This window comes from Acinonyx jubatus, chromosome A2 (genome assembly GCF_027475565.1).
Source record: "Acinonyx jubatus isolate Ajub_Pintada_27869175 chromosome A2, VMU_Ajub_asm_v1.0, whole genome shotgun sequence".
Classification (NCBI taxonomy): Eukaryota; Metazoa; Chordata; class Mammalia; order Carnivora; family Felidae; genus Acinonyx; species Acinonyx jubatus.
This window is the reverse complement of record NC_069383.1, coordinates 985,102-1,005,639: the sequence shown is the minus strand read 5'-3', so window position 1 is coordinate 1,005,639 and position 20,538 is coordinate 985,102. Positions and strand designations below refer to the sequence as shown.

Genomic DNA, 20,538 nt, shown 5'->3' with positions numbered 1-20,538 from the left:
AGTTCGGGAAGGCCGGCACTCTGAAGCGGAAGTCACTGCTTTCCCTTGACGTGTGCACCCTTTGAGGACACAAGCATGTGAGACCAGTTTCATCTAGAGAAGCCTCTTAAAAGGCAGTTCAAAGAGTTATTCTTTTAAACGTCATATCAGTGCAAGCTCCAGCAACGGAGAACAAGTTTCGGTATCTGGGCCGAAAAGTGAACGTGACGGCGTTGGTCTTAAATTGTTATTTTATTCCTAACTGCCGAAAGGACCTTTAGATAGCGGGGTCGGCAGGGAGGTGATGTCACCAGAAATGAAGAGTTGGGGGCCCTGGTGCTGTGGGGACCCCATCCTGGCAGGTGCGACTGTCAGGGGGGCAGAGCAAAGGCGTCCCAGTCACCCTTGGGGTTTCTCGCAGAGAAACATCGAAATCCTTTCTCACATCTTTGGAACCAAGTCAGGCAATGTGTTTAAACATTCTGTATGTTTTTCAGTCATAATTCCGACCTATTTCTGCAACGCTGTCTTTTAAAATAAAGGAAAAGAATAATACATCAAAGGAGTCGATTTAAGATACAAAAATTTGAGAGTTTCTCCTGCTTCTCTGTTCATCCCGCACTCTGCGGTGGGGTGAGGTGACATGCTGTGGGCTCGTCGCAAGCAAGCCTCTTTCTTCAGTGAGAAGCCCAGCCCCGATGGTATATTCCAGAAATGTTGATTTATTGCGGCCACTCTGGTGCATAAGAGTAGTGCACGTATAAATGGCGCTCTGTCGTGGAACTAGAAATGAGCTGGTGTGACTCAGTACGCTCCAGAATTTTCTATCCAGGCACACGGCGTTACTGCTGATTAAACAACCTCTTTTTGCCACGGACACCCTAAACTTTTGCCAGATCCTAAGTGGTTTGGTGGGAAAAAGCAATTCTAAGTACAACGGCAAGAGGGATGGTTGGGTTTGTGATTCTTAAGATTCCTTGCAGCTGAGAACCTGTCGCGAAACATGAGACAGGCTCACGTCTTCCCTGGCGGGAGCTGCCAGTGCATATAAGCAACGGACACGGAGGCCCTGCCGGTAATTCCTAAACTGTTTCAACTCCTCTAAAGGCAAAACTCGGGAAAGCACCAGTAGCCCAGCTCAGATCCCCTGAGGAAAAGAATCCTTGTCCTGCAGTGTCCCTGCTCCGGAAAGTACATGGCAAGGTGGGGAGGGGGTCCCTGCTCTGGACGGTACATGGCGGCGGGGGGGGGGAGGGGGGGTCCCTGCTCTGGACAGTACATGGTGGGGTGGGGGGTGGTCCCTGCTCTGGACGGTCCACAGTGGGGGTGGGGGTGGGGGTGGTCCCTGCTCTGGATGGTCCACAGTGGGGGTGGGGGTGGGGTCCCTGCTCTGGACGGTCCACGGTGGGGGGTGGTCCCTGCTCTGGATGGTCCACAGTGGGGGTGGGGGCGGGGGTGTCCCTGCTCCAGACGGGAATGGTGTTGGGATCAAATCCCTTCTTCAGACAACTCCTAATCATTGTTGTGTTAAGCACAGGGCCCAATACAGAAGGGAGGGCGAGGTCAGTGCTGAGCTCTGCTCGCTGGGGGGCTGATGAGGGGGGCTCCGCATGGTTCAGAATCCCAAATAGCACCTCTGAGACGATTTTTCACAACGGAAAGTGGCCTTGGCACGTTTCTAAGGAGAGTCAGGGGTCAACAGGAACCCAGGAGACCAGAAAGGAAACGTGAGTTTTGACAAAAGCGTTCCCTGATCAGCACGCCGGCTGCCGGTCACCTTGGCCCGTGCGCGTTGCCTCTAACGCCACCTCGCGTCTCCGGTGTTCGTATGGCGCAATTCTCCCCACGCGCCGACACCCAGCGCACAGCTCTTGGCGGCTATTTCGTGAGAAACCTGGGGGGACCGCTGGGTGGCAAGCTACGGGCACTCGTCGGGTTCTCCGAGCGCGGGGAGCGGCCCCGTGGAGTCACGGCGGCAGGCGCAGCCCTGCGTTCACGGCCGCGCGCGGTCGGCAGGAGCCGGGCGGACGTGGCCGCAGGCGGGGGCCGGACCGGCGCCGGGCACGGCAGCTCCCGTCCTCCCCGGGCTCGTGTGGCGAGTGGGCACCGCGGCCGCGAGAGGAAGCTACCGGAAGTGCCGGAGGCAGGGCTGGCGGGCCCGCTCGGGCGGGCAGCGCGTGCTGCGAGGGGCTGGGGCCCTGCCCGAGAAACGGACGCCCACGGGGGCCGGTGCCGGGAGAGGCTGCCGACGGCGGCTCGTCGGGGCCGGCAGCCCGTGTCCAGCCACGGCCCGGGACGTGTGTGTGATGCACGCAAGCGGTGACGGGGCCCACGGCCCCGGGGGCTGGAGGCGGGATGGCAGGGGAAGGCGGAGCCGGACCGCCCCGCCCCCTGGCGAGGCCTGCGAATTAAGGGCCGACGGCGGTCGCCAAGTGTCAGGGGTCACTGTTTCAGCGGTTAATCAAAGTCTTACCTTCCCAGAGGACACGTTTTTATACGTGGCGCCTGATTTATTCTGGCTCCTGGGCCTGCAGGTTGGAACTTGTGTCACGAATGCATGTCAGGAATTCACAAAAAGGACGTTTCGATCGCCACGAACTGAAAGGGGAATTTAAGTATGCACCTGGCTGGCACACCTGACTCACCCGGCCACGGAAACCTGCACTTCGCTTTCTGCTTTTCAGTAAGGGTCCCTAGAGAACATGGGATGGGCGATCCCGCCTGGCGGAAGGGGGAGGTAAGCAAGCAGCCACTCAGAACGCAGTGTCGGGAACTGTCATCTGGGGGGGGGGGGGGGGGCAAGAGGCCAGGGAGTCAGCAGCTTAGGGGGTGTCGAACCCTTGAGCCCACAGGACACTAGTGCGGGAGACGAGAACCATGCCAGGCATCTTTAGATCTCACGTCATCCGGCGTTCCCACACCAACTCCCGCTCACTTTGCACCGTGCCACAGAGTGTCCCAACCGTTCACTCGAGAAATGCTTGCATTCGGCACCTGGGACTTGAGTATCAATCCATATGGATGAGTCCTGTAGCTAAAGACCGTGCAGGGAGTGGACGAGAAAGCCGAAGGGAAGTGTACTTACAGGACGAAAACGGGATCAGATTAGGGTGAAACAGAACAATCTCTAGAGAAAAATATTTATGCTCACAGATGAAAAATTGAAAACAATCAAATGGACTAAGCAATATTTTAAAATAGTAATATTTGATGCCTTTACAGGTATGGTAAGAAATAATAAGTGTCATAAGAGGATACTATGAACCAGTGTATGCCAGCAAATTGGAAAACCTAGACGAAACGCACAAATTCCTAAAAACATACAGCCTTCCCAGACTAAATCATGAAGAGACAGAAAGTCTGAACAGACCGACAACTAGCAAGGAGATTGAATCAGTAATCAAAAACCTCTAAACAAACAACAAAATCCCTGAATCAGATGGTTGCATGGGTGAATTACACCATTTAATTTTTTTAAACATTTATTCATTTTTGAGGGACAGAGCAGAAGTAGGGGAGGGGCAGAGAGAGAGAGAGAGAGAGAGAGAGACAGAATCCGAAGCAGGTTCCAGGTTCCAAGCTGTCAGCACAGAGCCCAATATGGGGCTCGAACCCACGAACTGCAGTATCATGACCTGAGCCAAAGTCAGCTTAAGTGACTGAGCCCCCCGGGAGCCCTTACCAAACATTTAAAGCAGAAGTAACCTCAATCCTTCCCAAACTCTTCCAAAAACTGAGAAGGGGACACTTTCTAACTCATTCTATGAGGCCGACATTATCTTGACACCAAAGCCAGATAAAGACACTACAAAAAAAGAAAGTGTATGTCAGTATCCTTTATGAACACTCATGTGAAATTCCTCAACAAAATACCAGCAGACAGAATTCAACAGTTTATTAAAAGAACTATACATTATGACCAAGTGTGATTTATTCTCGGCAGGCCAACATGTGAAAGTTGATCAATGTGACAAAATGAAGAGGAGTAAGAAAAACTCGACATATCATTTCAATTAATGCAGAAAAAGTATTCAACAAATTCAACACCTTTTTCATGATTAAAAAAACTCAACAAACTAGGAAGAGAAGGATACTGCCACATACTAAAGGTCACATATAATAAAGGCCACATAGAAAAACCCACAGCAGACATCATACTCAATGGGGAAAGACTGAGAGCTTTTCCTGCAAGGCAGGAAAAAGACAAGAATGCCTGTGTTTGCCACTTCTATTCAACACAATATTGCAAGTATTAACCAGAGCAATTAAGCAAAAAAAAAAAAAAAAAAAAAAAAAAAAAAAAAAGAGAGAGAGAGAGAGAGAGAGAGAAAAGAAAAAAAGGAAAAAGAAAAAGAAAAGAAAAAAGTCATCTAAATTGGAAAGCAAGAAGTAAAATTATTTGTTTGCAGATGACATGATCCTATATGTAGAAAACCCTAAAAATTCCACAAAAAAAACCTGTTAAAACCAGTGAATGGATTCAGCAAAATTGCAGGACACAAAATATATCCTGCACAATGAGTTGTTTTTATATACTAACAATGAGCAATCTGAAAAGGAAATTAAGAAAATTCCATTTACAATAGCATCAAAAAGAATAAAATATTTAACAATAAACTTAGGCAAAGAAGTGAAATACTTGTACATGGAAAACTACAAAACATCGTTGAAAGAATAAAAGACCCAAATAAATGGAAAGACGTCCCATGTTTATGGGTAGTAACAGTCAATAGTATTAAGATGTCAATCCCACCCAAAGCAGTCTACAGATTCAATGCAATCAATCCCTGTCAAATCCCCAGTGATGTTTTTGCAGTTCCTTCACTTTTTGCAGTGCTGCCATTTAGGAAAAAAATCCCTCCTAAAATTCATATAAGATCTCAAAGAATCCTGAACGGTCCAAACAATCTTGGAAAAGAAGAACAAAGTTGAAATCACCAAAACCTACTAAAAAGTAACATTAATCAAAGCAGGCAGGTATTGATTGGCATAAAGACAGACACACAGTACAATGGAATGTAATATAGTTCAGAAACAAATTCTCATATACATGTCAAATGATTTTGACAAGGTTGCCAAGATCACTCAATGAGGAAAGGGCAACCTTTTCAATAAATGGTGCAGGAATAACTGTGTATCCACACATAAAAGAATAAAGCTGGACCTATACCTTACACTATATTAAAAAACGAACCCCAAACGGATCAAAGACCCAAATGTAAGAGGCAAAACTATAACTCTGAAAAGAAAACATAGGAGGAAGCCTTCACGACACTGGATTTAGCAAGGATTCCTTGCATAGGACACCAAAAGCACAGGTAACAAAAGAATAAATAAGTAAATTGGGCTCCATCAAATTTAAGATCTTCTGTGCATCAAAGAACATTATCAAGAAAGTGAAAAGGCAGCACTCAGAATGGGAGAAAATATTTTCAAGTCATGTGTCTTATTAAGGATTAATATACAGAATATATAAAGACTCACAGACTCAACAACCAAAAAGACCAAATGATTCAATTTAAAAAATGGGCAAAGGATTTGAGTAGACATTTCTCCAAAGACATACAAATGTCAAAAAACACATGAGAAGATGCTCAACGTCAACAATCATCGGGGAAATGCAAATCATAAGCACGATGAGATACCCCTGAGGACACATATTATTTTAAAAACCCCACAAAACCCAGAACAAAGCGAGTGTTGGCAAAGATGTGGAGAGACCGGACCCCCGGCGCACTGCTGGTGAGAGTGCAAAATGGTACAGCTGCTGTGGGAACACGGTGGCAGTCCCCCACCCTCGCCAGATTAAACTCACTGCCATATGATCCAGCAACGATACTTCCGAGTATATACTCGAAAGAATTGAAAGCACGGACTCAAAAAGATATCTGTACACACGTGTTCATAGCAGCACCGTTCACGACAGCCAAGCGGTGGAAGGAACCCAAGTGTTCATGAAAGACGAACGGATAAACTACCTGTGGTTGCTCCACACATGCAGTCAAATACCTTGAGGACGACGTGCTGAGGGAACTGGACCAGATGCCAAAGGGCAACCACTGTATAATCCCACCGATACGAGGGACTGAGAGTCGTCCAATCCACAGAGAGAGATGGTGGAACCGTGCAGCCAGGGGCTGCGAGGGAGGGGAATGCGGAGCTAGTGGTGAATGGGGACAGGCTTTCAGTGTTCAAGATGACAAAGTCCTAGAGACGATGTTGAGGATTGCTGCGAAAGAAAAATTTTACCATGACATTTGTCGAAACGGTAAGGAAGATCTTGTCTGGGACTACTGCGATAGACGCCAAGACCGCCGCATTAGGGGAGAAAGGCCAGGGTGAACTCTGAAGGTGGCGAAGACATCTGGGGACTTACAGCCGAGGGCAGAGACAGGGGGTAAATGGGTAGGAAATTACTAAGGGGAGACACGAAGGGTAGGTTACGCCATTCTGGTCACGCCACCTTAACAGGCTTCTTGCTGAGGAACGGCCAGGGGGGCCAGACCTCACGGGGAGGCTTCCACTCACAGGGGCCGCTAGGCTGCGCCCTGCCCGCCCCCTCCCTTGCCAGGTTCACCGATTAAACCTGTGTCAGCATGGACACCCCGAGTACCGCCAAATCTGGGGCATCCCAGGTCCTGTGGAACGACGAATCCATAGGCGCCCCTTGTAATTGTACCTTCTTATTCCTGACAAAGAGGCCCTGGTGCCCTGTGGTGCACACATGCTGGGGCAGACACTGAGTGCTGGGATTCCAGAGCCTTCCGCCTGCCCCCAGAGGCACCCGGCACACGGGAGGATTTTGTGAAACAGTTTAAATAAATTAAGGAGGAAAAAAAAGTGGATCATTTACTTAAAAAAAAAAAAATCACAAGGTCTTCTATTTTTCTTGGTACTTGAGAGGGAAACAACATGCTTGAAAATTTGTTTGTGGATCAGCATAAACAACCAAAATTTATTTCTGTTTTCTGGTTGTGATGGGAAATCATGGTGTTAGTAGGATGAGATCTGAATTGAAATTTACACATTTACTAAGTTAGAGAAATACAAATACCCTATGATTTCACTCACATGTGGAATTTAAGAAAAAAAACCAATGAGGAAAAGGAAAAAAAAAAAAAGAGAGAGAGACAAACCAAGAAATAGACTCTTCACTACAGAGAACACACTGAGGGCCACCAGAGGGAGGTGGGTAGGGGGTGGGGAAGCAGGTGATGGGGACTAACGATGCACTTGTGATGAGACCGCGTGTCGTATGAAGTGTTGAGTCACTACGTTGCACACCTAAAACCAACATCGGGCCGTATGGAAACTATACCGCAGTTACATTTTTTTTAAGTACACATTTAAGAGTAGGAAGACCATTCCCTTCCAATTTCCAGTTTTTTGGTGTTGATTTTAATGCAGTAATGCTCAGGTGCACAGAGTAATGGTAGAATTTTTCAGCTCCGTCACCAGCAGGTTTATTTTCAATAATAAGTTTTGACATTTGAAATCAGAGGGCATGCTGATGAAATGTTGAAGCTCAGGGGTGTTTACTTTAAGTTTTGGGAAATATTTGATATGTGGATCATTTTATTTTTTTTAATTTTTTAAATGTGTATTCATTTTTGAGAGAAAGGGAGACAGAGCACGAGCAGGGGAGGAGCAGAGACAGAGGGAGACACAGAATCAGAAGCAGGCTCCAGGCTCCGAGCTGTCCGCACAGAGCCCGACGCGGGGCTCGAACCCACAAACCATGAGATCATGACCCGAGCCGAAGTCGGACGCTTAACCGACCGAGCCACCCAGGCGCCCCTGATGTGTGGATTATTTTATGTATCTCAAGAGTAACAGCCCTGAACTCAGAGCCTTGCCGTTTGATTGATCTCTGTGTGTCGGAGCCCAGTGCTGCCTGCACATAGTAGGAAGTCAATAGATATATGCTGGCAGAGTGAAGAAAGGACCCTCTGGAAGGGTTTCGGAGGGCAATGGCTGCAGCGTTGACAGCTCCTGATACCTGTCCCCACTTACAGACGTCATGGGACAAGTTCGAGAGGAAGCAACAGGACTCATCCCAACCACAGCCCAAAAGGGTTTACAAGGGCCAAGCTCGTAGACCCTGTTTCTGGAGAATTTACTATTATCCAGTGTGGGGACGTACTGCATGGACTATGGAGTCACACAGACCTTCTGCCGTTCTCGGCCCCATGTCCCACCATTTGAAGGACCTTGGGCATTAGTGTGTGGCCCCTGAAATGGTGACAAGCAACCCTATTGGCCACGTGATGCTGATATATTATTAAACTGTTCCTTCCACAGTTTTCCTGTCTCAAAGCTGGGGATGGCCTTCCCATGTCATAAGAAGGCATGGGGATAAATGAATTAAATAGCAAACACTTGGTGCAGGGCTGGGCACACAGCGCTCAGTACTCACCCTCACCTCCTACAGTCTCGGGAATGTGTCGTGTGACCACGTGGGCAGCGTGACCACCGACAGCATGCTGTTCCCGCTGTGCGGTCCAGTGGGGGAATCAGACGATTCCGTCATGTGGGAAGAGTTAATTCGGGGAGTATTGTCACTAGGGACAGAAGGTGTTTTCGTGAGCGCATCCCTGCGATCTAGGACTGAAATAATTAAGAACTGATTCAGTTTTATGATTTCTCTTTAAGCAGAAAATATGCCGTGGTTAAGACTCCGTTCTTAAACAGAGTTACAGCGGATATGTGTTATAGACATCAGTTCAGTTGCGAAATAGTCCATTAGCTTGGGTTTAATTACTTAACATTTTCTCTAGAACGCGTTCCGCAGACATCAAGGATCCCTGCGACACCGACGTGGCCCCGACAGAAACTGTCCACACTTGGAACATGAGTCCCGATAACGGAGACCTGGGTCAGGCCCACACTCGTCCCCAAAGCACAGTGACACCTCTCCACAGCTAGCCTACCTCACTTAGCACCATGGCACGTCTGTGCCAGCAAAGAAAGTCCGGACCGGAGACGCCAAACCAGTGCTGACACTAGTCACTAAGAGCATTTACCTTTCAAGTTTAAGAACGGTGACCATTACACGGATGAAACGTAATTTCTATCATTAAATCCCACCTTTATGTCACGCGCCCTGGTTAAGTTCAGACAATATATATTTTTTAGATGAACGCTATTCCCAACGCATGTTACTTCTTACCTGTAAGAGGCTGTTGAGGGTCGACCTGTGGTCTTCTCTCCCCTGTGGGACTCAGCCGTGTGTGCCCCGCGTACCGTGGGGGGCGCGGGGAGCAGCGCTGGGAGCTCAGTCTGGCTCCCCATCCCCTGCGTCCAAGCTCGCGGGCCCTCGACACAACTCCTTTCTGTAAGGACACCAGACCAGACAGGGGCTCTTGTCCTGGGGCGCGTGGTTTCGGGGCACAGAGCTGGACCCTCCCGCTGCAAGTCTGGTTTATTCGTCAGGGGCTGGGCCCTGGGTTCCAGTATTTTAAAAGTCCTCCCAGGTAATTCCTAAGCGTGGCACGAGGTAGAACTGCTGGGTTGGGTGGCTACTAAGATAGGAAGATGCTTTGGGGTCTAACATTTTGCTTCTCAGCCACTAGAAAAAGCAACAGGATCACTTGAATTGGTCAAGACAGGAAAACTGGAGGACACTTTGAGCTTGAGAGGAACTCATCCATTTGCACTTAAAGTGATTAAATCTGAAGCTTTCCACCGTAACGATCAGGTAATGTGGTCAAACGGTCCATCCGGTAACCCTGTGCAGGCCACGGTGCAGGGTGCAGGCACAGAATGGCCGTGGGCGTCCCGTCTCCAACACGTGTCGCTGCCATTAACAACAGCCTGAGGCAGAGCTGGCGAGCTGACTGGGGCTCCTGCAGGCACACAGTCCCCCGTCCCGTTCTTGCCCTCGAGGGGCTCCAGGGGCAACCACGATCTGTATACATACCCATCCTCCTCTCGCCCATTTCTCAGCCACATGGTGGGCGTGGGATTCGGTTTCCTGGCATCTGTTCGCCGCAGATAGGGCCACAATATCACGCACCTTCCAGAGACGGAAGCTTTGAGAGCGGACGCCAGCATAAGCCAGTGCTGCCCCAGCCAGACTGGGGCATACAGTGACCCCGTCTGCAGGTGACATTCCAGAAAGTGACGGGCAGAGGGGGCGTGAGAACGGGTGAAGAGGAAGGTCTGTGTAAGAGAGACTGGAAAGAGCTGGCATTCTGTGAGCCAACACTCGTTTAGCCTTCCGTGTGAGGCGGGCATTGCTATAGTCCACTGATCCCAAGACACACGGCTCTCCACATTTCAGCATCTCTGGAGTGAATGTGCATCACACTGCCAATGGCGAGACAGGATATGGCCATTGGAGCAATTTCTTTCTTGATGATAAATAAAGTAACGATCATCTCGCAATCGACCGTGGCCGGGACTGGGTGGACTACAACGTGTACAGACACTTCACCGTGAAGAACCTGAAGAAAGTACCAGAAAGTACATGTGGCTTCCCCAAGTTCACACACTCGAAGTGCCGAGGCCAGCGTTCAGACCAAAGTCAGCCCCGACGGAAAGTTCTGGGTACTTCTCTACACACCCAACACCTACCCAGCCTCAATTACCCTGTGGGCCAGGCACAGTCAGAGCCTGACAAGGGTCCTGGTCCCAGACAAGCATGGCTTCTCCATCTCCCTCTTTCCCAAATTACTGCCACTCTCTGCTTACACCCAACGCAGCATACCGATGCTTTCCAAAGACCCCCTTGCTTTACAACCAGCCCCCGCCGTTACCGAACAGTTACAGTGTGTTTCCCAGAATGTGTCTAAAGGAAGATCACGGACCGTCCATTAACCCCCGGGCCCCCCAGAACCTCCCATTCCTCCCGTGTGCCCTAGGAGCCAGCCCTCACTGACCCATGCGTGGGGACACTGGCCCCGTGGCCTCACCCACGTGGGCACCCAGTCGGGGGGCTCGGGTCACACCCAGTCACAGGAGGACCACAGTTTACCCCACAGGGTCTGACTCCCACCCTGGGGCTCTCCCGGCTAACCTGCCTCATCAGGAAGCGAGGTTTATGGTCTAGAAAACCTCCAGAAGGGACTCTGAACACAGGCTCTCTCCCAGCAGACCACTGTCCCTGGCTTACATGCCTTCCCACGGAAGAAAAAGGTCCTGCTTTGGTCCCTTTTCTCCTCCTTTTCCTCTTTCTGCTCCCCACCACCATCATCATCATTGATCATAGTTTTAAAAGAACTGAATTCTAAAAAGGCCTGGGTTTGGATGGGTCTTGTCCTTCTGTGACTGAGGCAACACATCCCCACCAACTTGGTCTGCAGGTGTTGGTGGGGCTGGCTCCCCTCTGGAGGCTCCAGGGAGAACCTTTCCCTCTTCCAGACCCTTCCTGCATCACTTGGGTGTGGCCCTTCCTCCAGCTTCAAAGCCAGCAAAGCCGCATCGCCCTGTGCCTCCCTCCCGGTCCCGTCTCCCACGGACTGCACCCTCTTTCCACCTGACGGACCTCTGTGAACTCTGGGTCTGTGCGGACAATCTCCCCTCTCAAGGCCCTTAACAATCTCATCTGCGAAGTCCCGTTTGCCACGTAAGGTCACACACTCACAGATTCTGGCGGTTAGGAGAGGACGTGCGGTTACGCTGGTGGGTAAGAGCAGACAAGGCGCTGAGCTCGCTCTACCAGGGCTGTTCCTCATCACTGAGCGTCGGGTCTCTGGCCCTGCCAGCAAGGACAAGGGCCACAGCACAGCGACCCCCATTCATCCCACGGCTGTGGAGGGTTCGGGTTCAGCTGAGTATCCTGGTCCACACAACATCACCCAGAGGGCAGGCGCTTGGTCAGTCGTAACTGCCGAGTGGCTGTGCCCTCTGCCAGCTTCCCGTGATTCCCCAGAAGTTGCTTGGGCCTCCGAGGCCGCAGGGCTTGGCCCCTGAACGCAGACGACGCCTCTGCCTCGTTCGTGTAGTCGGGATTCGTAAGTAACATTGGCCGCTCCTGTGCTTAGACCTTGGCAAGCTGTAATTGGAGGCTCCGGCCAGGGAGCTGCGGGCACCCTCCCTCAAGGGCCAAACACACCTCAGGTGGAGAAGGGTGCTTACTGGCTCCCAGAGTGACCATTAACTACATGCTGTTCACGGTACGCTCAATAAAGCTGCCAGAAAGAGAGAGCGAGCGGGAAAATAAACGAGTAGGAGAGCGGAAACTCAAAACAGTGTCCGGCTGGTCTTCTGTAACGGAAGACGATTGACCCGGGGACGAATCATCAGGGGAAATAAAGGTAAAGAGGAGTGAAGATAAACACACAGTCATAAAGGGCCCTCACAGCTCCCTCGGCCAGAGCCCCAAAGCCCAGCCGGCCCTCTGTGTTTTGAGGTCTAGCGGCCAGCAGCACCCGGGGCTGGTGGGACGCGAAGCCACCTGGAGGAGACGTGATCGGGCGGAGCGCAGGGCTGGGCTGCAGGTGTGGTCCCCGGGGCGGCGCCTCGCCCCACCTGTTCCTCCCTGCACGGGGAGCAGTTAGCGCACGGTCTTGGGGCAACGCTGCTCAGAGCACGTGCTTTGAACGCCTCTCACACGCGGTGAGTCCCGCGTTCCCCACAGGCGTGACCACTCCCGGGGCCGCCCGGCTGCTTTCGCTGTGGGCAAGGGTGTGGGGCCCACCGCCAGGCCCGCCTGTGGGTTGTGAGGGTCCCACCTCCGAGCCAGTAGTAAAGACAGGTGCGTGGCATTCCAGGCTTTCCAAAGTGCCTCTGCCTCCCTTACACCACTTAATTTAATGGTGAGAAGAGGCAGCCTGGCCCAGCCCTCAAGCAGAACCCTCCACAGCCAACTCTGGGAGTCGAGAACTTCCCTGCACGGTCCACATTCCACTCACTGCCCAGCGCGCCCGGTGGGCGTTTCGGCCACGCTCCAGAATGCCGACCACTAATCCTCCCACAGGGGGATAAGCAAAGCGTGACTGATCGATGGGGAGCACGTGGCCGCCACATCAGCCCAGTGGGGGGGGGGGGGGGTGTTGCCGTCCAGAGTTTCCACAGGCTTCCGGGGGTTCGGCGCTGCTCGTGAGGATGGGGACCGGTACGTTCTGCTTTTCAGATGTTCTGCTTTCCCAGATGCCTGGGATCTCAGGGGTGGAGATGGGCAGAGCCCAGCAAGGGTTCCAACTCTGGGGAAGGGCATCTTCTTTCGCATCTTTGGTCTTCCATTTTCCTGGTACGCGGAGGCCGGGGAACCCCAGCTCTGCTGCTCTGCACCCCCGGGGGCACCAGCACAGGGAAGGAGCCACCTGTGCGTCTAGAGCCCCGTGGTGCACACTACACATAGTTTTGTTGTTTTGTGACCGAATTCCTGGTGTCCCCATATCTCCACGCACACAGCGGAGAAGGTAAGGGAGGCAAAACCCAAGTGGATACTTGTCATCTGGACGTGTGGGAGCTCATCTCATGTCCCGGGGAGCTCCGACGAGCGGGGACAGTCTCCCACATACCTCTGTGGGGTGGTCCAGTGGAGATGGGCTCTCTCCTCAGCTCAGTGGAAGCTTCCAGAGAAGAAAGAAGACGCCTGCCTGTCCCAAAGGTCACAGAAGATTTCCTTTTCAATCTGTGCTTGTGGAAGCTTCTGATCCAGGCCAAGTTACGAGTCTGCGCTGCCCCCAGAGAAGCTGTGTGAGGAAGCGGAAGGCCTTCTCTCGGCCACCGTGTCTGAGTGCCCACTCTCCTTTCTGGGTTTGTCCACGGATTCTCCCTGCCTCCTAACTCCGGAGATGAAATCACAGCCCAGAAAGGTCTGGCTGGGCAGGCTGGCGTGGGCTGTCTGCATATCACCAGGCTACGCGAGGAGGCCTCCAGGGACCAGGTGGTAACCATGGCAACGAGGAGGCATGCCTACCTCGCAGAGAGGCCGAGCCTGTGGTCTGAATTGTGGGTGCAGAGGGGAGGGAGGGTTGACCTGGGGCTCTGGTCACCGATGGAAATGGGCACCTGGGGAGCAGGCATGTTGCTGAGTCCGGCTGCAAGGAAGCTGGGCTGTATTTGGCAGGGAGGTGTCCAAATAGAAACATTCGTGCAGCATCTGGAGCTTGTGGGCACGCGGAGGCCTGAAGGGGCAGACACGGAGAGTCATCACAGCGGCCAGGAGAGCCCGAGCTCCAAAGGGAGAGAGGAGGCTTTGGGGGGGGTGCCCCCGGGAGTGGGGGGGTGCTGTAGCCACAAGCAGGGCAGGAGCGGCGCTGTCACCAGGCCCGTGGGGCCCCCAGGAGGTGCAGGCGCTAAGAGGTGAACTGTAGGGGGGGCTGGGGGGGGGCGACCCAGGAAAACACCAAACGACAGGAATTAATGTTCCCTGTGGCAAAGGCTGCCCAGCTCACCTCTGTAGAGAACACGAGGGCCAGGCTGTGGGAAATCACAGTTTAAGGGTGGTTTCAGGGGCACCAGGGGGCTCAGTCGGTTGAGCATCAGATTTTGGCTCAGGTCACCATCCCAAGGTCATGGGATTGAGCCCTGCATCGGGCTTTGTGCTGACGGTGTGGAGCCTGCTAGGGATTCTGTCTCCCTCTCTCTTTCTCCCCCGCTGCCTCTCTCCCCTGCTAGCATGCATTCTCTCTCTCTCTCTCAAAAGAAATAAACATTTTTTAAAAAGGGTACTCCAATGCTCCACGACAGCTCCCAGACCAAGTGCACGCTTGGGAAAGAGCTGGGCTGTGGCGACAGCCTGCTGACGTGCACTTGAGCCCTCTCCTCAGGTGGAGCCACACTGCCCTCGGCCCTCTGCCCAGAGGGACTAGGAAGCCACGATGTCCCAGACGGGAGGGACACGGGGGCAGGAAAAGTGATGGTCTCGACTCCCACCCAAGATCTCAATGTTACGAGAAGGAGCAGAGCGCCAGGAACGTCTGGGCGGCACCTGAGTCAGGAAGACGAGCAGGCTGTCTCCACCGGCGCCAGCCTCGTGTTCACAGCCTCTCAATAGGCCTAAAGGGCCCCAAACCATCAAAACCACACTCTGCAGGGCCATCGCGCTAACAGTGCGTTTCCTTTCCCATTTCAGCCAGCTGGCTTCCAGAGTGCGGTTCAGGACGCCACTGGCGGTCCACAGGCCGTCACCAGGGCGGCAGCTCGGCAGTCCCGGCAAGCTCAGGTCCACAGCGTCCACCCCCACGCGGCCGCGACACCCGGGCCCTGCCGGGCTGGCCGTGAAGCGGGCGGGTGCGCAGACAGGGCGCGGGGTCCCCCGTGCACAGCCTGGCTGGAGCTTCCTCCGTGGGTGAAGGGCGGGAGCGGCTCACGCCTGCCCCGTGGCCTTGCTGCCTCCGGCCAGGGGCTCTGCTCCCCGTCACACGTGTTTGTGCACACACCCTGTGCTCCAGACACACTCAAGGTCATCCTGTCCCTGACACATTCAACTCCGCACCTCCTCTGTTCTCTTCTATCTGACAAACTCCTCATTTCCGGAAGCAGCTGAAATTTCGTGGCTCCCATGAAGCCCTCTCAGACGGTCCAACGCCAGCTCCCCGGCCCGTTCACGCCTCTGGGCGTCTCCAGGACAGCTTCGATAACACCTGATCATAACTGAGCTTTTATACGGGTGCTTCCTTCCCTGGTTGTTCAAGGAGAGGGGTCATGCTACGTTTATCTTTGGTCTTACCCCCGATCACATAGCTCGAGGCCTTGTGCAGAATACGTATTTGTATTTGTACTTAGCATTCTTGGGAATGAATAAATGAAGTTTAGAAGCACTAACCTCTCAAAAAAAAAGAAAAAAAGACCGAAAAAAATTTTAACCCGTCATGAACCCAAATTTGAAAAGCTCCGGAAGAAGAATGAACTGAAAAGCGAACGTCACTTGGCGAGTGTAGGGACCCGCCGTTCAAGTCCAACACGTCCAACCTGTACATCAGAACACAGAAACCAACGGTGGTGGGTTTTCTTAAAGCTCTTGTAATGAGTAAAGATCTCTCAGTCTTCAGTGCCACTTGGAAGTAATGGCCTAATCATTATTAATTCCTTTGGTATTTCCTATGATAACATTAATCACAGCAAACTCATTTGATGTAAATGGAAAATCACGAGTTTTTCTGCAACATTCCGCAGCAATTCCGCATTAATTAACTGGAGCACCACGTAAAAGTGTCACCGTGTCTGACGATTAAGCACATTTCTTGCACACTTTGATTAAGACACAAATCCCAAGCCAATAGAGAGAAAAGGTGGGAAAAGAAAAAACCACACTTTATTGGAATGCAGTAATGAAGGCCTCGGGAAGTGGCTGGCCCTTGCTGCCGGCTAGGTGGCCGCCCCTTGAACTGGAGACAGAAGGAGCCCCCGGGGAAGGGGTGAACTGGAAACACCTCTCTCTGTACTTTAGCTTATTAACCGCATGTGTACAAAAGCAATTTTAAAACGTGTTTTAACGCTCTCGTGATATAAAAGGATGACTCGCAAAGGTACACATTCAGTGTCCGTGAATTAGAAATACGGAGGCAGAGATTTATATGCAAACTTATCTCAAGGTATAGAAAACACCTTCTTTACCACTTACGGTAAATGTTCAATTTCTAGAGGGTAAATTGCACACTACCTCATTCAGTAGCATAATTTTCTTCCCGGTGATTGGCATTTGGATATCAAGGTGGGAGGAAAGGGACGGATGGCAAGACTGCACAGCTCGCCAGTGTAAAAGGCATTCATTAGAACAGGTTCTCCAGCAAATGGCATGCCTGCGTCTTGACAAAAATCATGTCAAAAGTCACGTCAATCATGCTATTTTTTTCCCTGCTGGTTCAAATGCGCATCTTCCCAGGGATGACAGACACTCACAGAGGCACCTGCAATGCACCAAATAATGCCTCAGATCTTAAAGGACGAAGCCGGAGCGCACGGGCCATGCATTAAATTGCTGACTGACAAATACCCAGGACAAGAGAACACTGACATCGTCCAAACAACAGAGGTTGTGTGGTCCCTCTGGGGAAAACCCGCTGGAATTGCACAGCCACAACAGGGGCCATACAGAACCGTGCTCTGGGCCGGAGCCAGGATGCCCGCCCATGTGCAGCAGAGGTGGGGGCGGGGGAGGTGCATCCTGGCCCCCACGCCCCGAGGTGGCTGAGGTGGGGGTGAGCGCCCAGGCCCACAGCCGCCGTAGGGTTGCACACGTGGGGCAGGTTCACAGAAGAGAGTCCTGTCCTGCCTCTGTTGGCTGATGGGTCGACAGGACAGATGGATGGGTTTTAAAGGGTGAATATTTTAGAAAACTTACACGAGGGAGATAACCAACAGCATTTGGTGAGAGGAGGGGGAGTGGAAAGGGGAGAAAAATCACGAGCACTCTTTTACCGTGAAAATCTGACGTGTCTCCAGACTTACGTCGTTTTCCTAATTAGACGGAAGTCAGTTTTCAATATGTATGCACATAATCACTTAGGGTGATTTTACAAGATAATCAGAGGATTTACAGAGCAGACTTGCATAGAGCCACACGAGCCGGTCCACGTACGAGACCGAATAACTGTTAGTACGATGTGTCCTGTGACGAACGGCCATGCACAGCAGCAAATGGGGGAGGCAGTGCCCAGTGTCTCTTACTTGAGGCACCGGGCTTGCCTTAACACCAAGTGCCCAGTCCTCAGGCAACGGGCAAGATGCGAATTTGTACGATGACGTAAAGCATTGTTGTGAGGTTGTAAAAATCTATATTTAATTTTTTTTCGTGGCAATGTAAAATAACAAAGAGTAAAAACAAAGACAAAATATTTTGGGAAGACGACGAAGAATGAAAACCGACCTTTCGATGTTGTGATCTTGCTGGAAATCCATTTCAGAGGGTTCACCTACGAGCTGCACTGAGAGCCTTTGCGAGCTTTTCTGTAGAATGAATACTGGACGACACCTTGCAGGTAGCCCTCTCTGACAGTGCCCTTCACCCTGGAGGCCGGCACGGAGGCCTGGCGTGGAGCCCGTGCCGTGCCAGGGTTCGATCAGGAAGGGGTTCCCGAGGGGCCTTCTCCTCAACTTCCAAAGAAAAGTCCCACATTTCAAACAGCAGCTCCCTGCTTTGCTCATCTTTCCCTAGGAAAGCCAGTCTTCTGTGGGCGTGGAGGGGTCTGTTTTGAGAAGACAAAGACAGTGAAGTGTGAGGACGAAACCCGTAACAGCAGAGAGAGCTACAGGGTCCGCCAGCAGAACTCCATGCGATGTTGACACTGCAGCGTTAGAGGGGTGCCCCTCCAGCCTCAGTGTGGACATCTCTGGGTTTAGCCATCAGAGAGGGCTTATGTGAGTAAGACCTCAGACCTCGGTGGGTCACGGGACCGGGTTGCTCTGTGTGTGGGGTAAGATCTGGCCTGAGCCGGGGCGGGGGGGGCAGGAGGGGATGGAGGGAAGTCTGGAAAGAGCCACGCTGGCAGGTAGGATAACTGATCCCCAGGCAGACAGGGCCTCGGGCAAGTGGAGAACAGGTGAGCACCTGACGGGTAGAGAAGAGGCTTGGGGTGTCCGGGAGGCCAAGGAGCTGGCCGCAGACTGGCCTCCCGGCAGTGTGGGACCCCCATCCGTTCCTGTGCGTTTCCTACATGCTCTCCCTGCTCCTGCTTGCAGACTGAGGGACTCTGGGGGAGGAAAGAGGCAGGACACACAGTTCCATGGGGAAAATCCAGGGTGTGCAAAACTGCGGTCCGAAAGGCTTCCTGGAGCAGGCACCCTCCCAACAGGGCTGGTGATGAGCCAAGGCCAGGGCCGGCTGAGGACCGGCACAGAAAGGCATGGCCCCGCCTTGACATTCTCCCAGCCCTTGACCTGCCGGTGCCCTTCGGTCCTGGAGCAACTCACATTCTGAGCTTCCCCTGCCCTGGGCCCCTGACCTCAGCATCCGTCCCCGAGGTCTGTCCACTGCTTCTCCTTCTGCCTTTGCTGCTGCTGTCCACACCCCATTTCCAAGCATCTGCACCCTTACTTACTTTGTAGCCCCAAATTCCCTGCCAAGTTTCAGACGAGGCACATCTGGCCTGACGACTCGGGAGACAGAAGAAAACACCGGCCGAGGGGCCCAGAAGCCAGGGCTCGGGGCGCACCCCAGATCCTCGCTGCCCCGGGCACGGGGGTCCTCGCTGATCTAAGGCCCATCACCTACATCCGCATTGCTGTAAGGCTGGCGAGGAAGCACGGTCACAGCACAGACGCACTGCCCGACGTGCAGTCAGACCGACCCTCAGTCAGGGACCAGCTCAGCTCAGTTTCTGCCACGTCCACGTCCACGTCGCGAGTGCACAGGCCTCCCCAGGGCAGAGCTCCGACCCCAACACTTTTCTGACCGAGAGTGCTCCGTGGCTGCCCACTAACTGCTGCTTATGCACGAGCTGTGTGGCCTGCCTGCCACGTTCCCACGGAGCAGGCCTCTCCCGTACACCCTGCGTCCCCTGAAACAGGCCTTTTCTTGTCCCCAAACAGGCCATGCTGCTCTCTGGGCCTCTGCCTTTTCACCCCTCCTGTCCAGAGCGTCTGTCCTCAGCTCCACCGGTCAGACTCCAGCCACGTGGCCTCCCCAGTGGCTGCGTTATCCTTCAGGGCCCCCCCCCCCAACAGCGTCAGCCAGGAAGTCTAGGTCTGCTCCCAGCACTTGGCAGGTCTCACGTGGAGATGCCACCTACACAGTCCTTGGTGCACTGACTCTCGGCTCCTGTGGGATCCTGAGGGCCCAGGCCTCAGACCGCTTCCCTTCCCTGGGGTCTTCCGGGATCTTCCATAGCAGCTGGGCGGTGCCTGGCACACACAAGGCTTAAACACACAACAAATAAATGGCTGAACTACATCTCCTTAGAGCAGACAATTAAGATAAAACGTTCAAGATATGATTAATAGAACTAAGTAATATTTTGTTTTGAACTATATCTAAACCCATTTTATCTTGTTTAGATCAAACCGTGTGAACACGGGGAGAGCATCTTACCAAATCATTAGAGAACAGAAATACCTTTGTTTCAGCCCCAGAATTCTCAAAGCCAGGCTTAGGAAAAGCTAGTTGAATCAAATCAGAGGTCATTAACAAAGGTAACATATGTTATGAATTGTTACAGACGTCACCAAATTTCAAAGGCATATGTAATTATGAGCAGAGCAACAAATACAGTAGTTTCAATCAAAAACCATTAGTAGATACGGAAAATGAAATATAGATGCAAGGAGATGAACAGCTTAATAGTCCTTGCATCTAATTAATCAGTGAGCTGATTAATGAATTGGACATATTTTAAATGTGTCCACAGAATCTTTTAAAAGCGAGCGCTCTTCTGGGCACCAAACCCAGTGGGGGACCCCAGGGAGACCCGGCCGCTGTTCGCGACTTGCATGGAGCTTCTCCTCTACGGCAGTGCCGACCCTGAGCAAGCAGGTCGATAAGTGCACAGGACAATTTCAGACCATAGCAGGGCTCTGAATCGAGGAGCAGAGGTTTACATGCTGGGGGTGTATGGCAGGAGGCTGTGTGAGTTTGGAAGCCAGGACAGGCCCGCTGAGGGACAGCTGGCTGGTGCCCACAGGACAAGGCCAACTGAGCAGACTCCGGAGTATGCTCTGCGGGCTCAGGGC

General features: G+C 52.4%; 1 protein-coding gene and 1 long non-coding RNA gene across 8 annotated transcripts in view; one reads left to right on the top strand and one right to left on the bottom strand.

Moving 5' to 3' along the window:
• PTPRN2 (protein tyrosine phosphatase receptor type N2) overlaps window positions 1-20,538 on the bottom strand; it is a 799,963-nt gene that overhangs the window by 318,574 nt on the left and 460,851 nt on the right. The gene's annotated exons all lie outside the window — the stretch shown is intronic.
• Window positions 2,239-19,944, top strand: LOC113596735 (uncharacterized). 2 transcript variants are annotated; one of them, XR_003417544.2, is made up of 3 exons: window positions 2,252-2,716; window positions 18,029-18,231; window positions 18,919-19,944. It is a non-coding gene; the product is annotated as an uncharacterized LOC113596735 (long non-coding RNA). The 2 variants fall into 2 exon arrangements; XR_008296514.1 differs by lacking the exons at window positions 18,029-18,231; window positions 18,919-19,944 and adding an exon at window positions 7,995-8,279 and having other exon boundaries at window positions 2,239-2,716.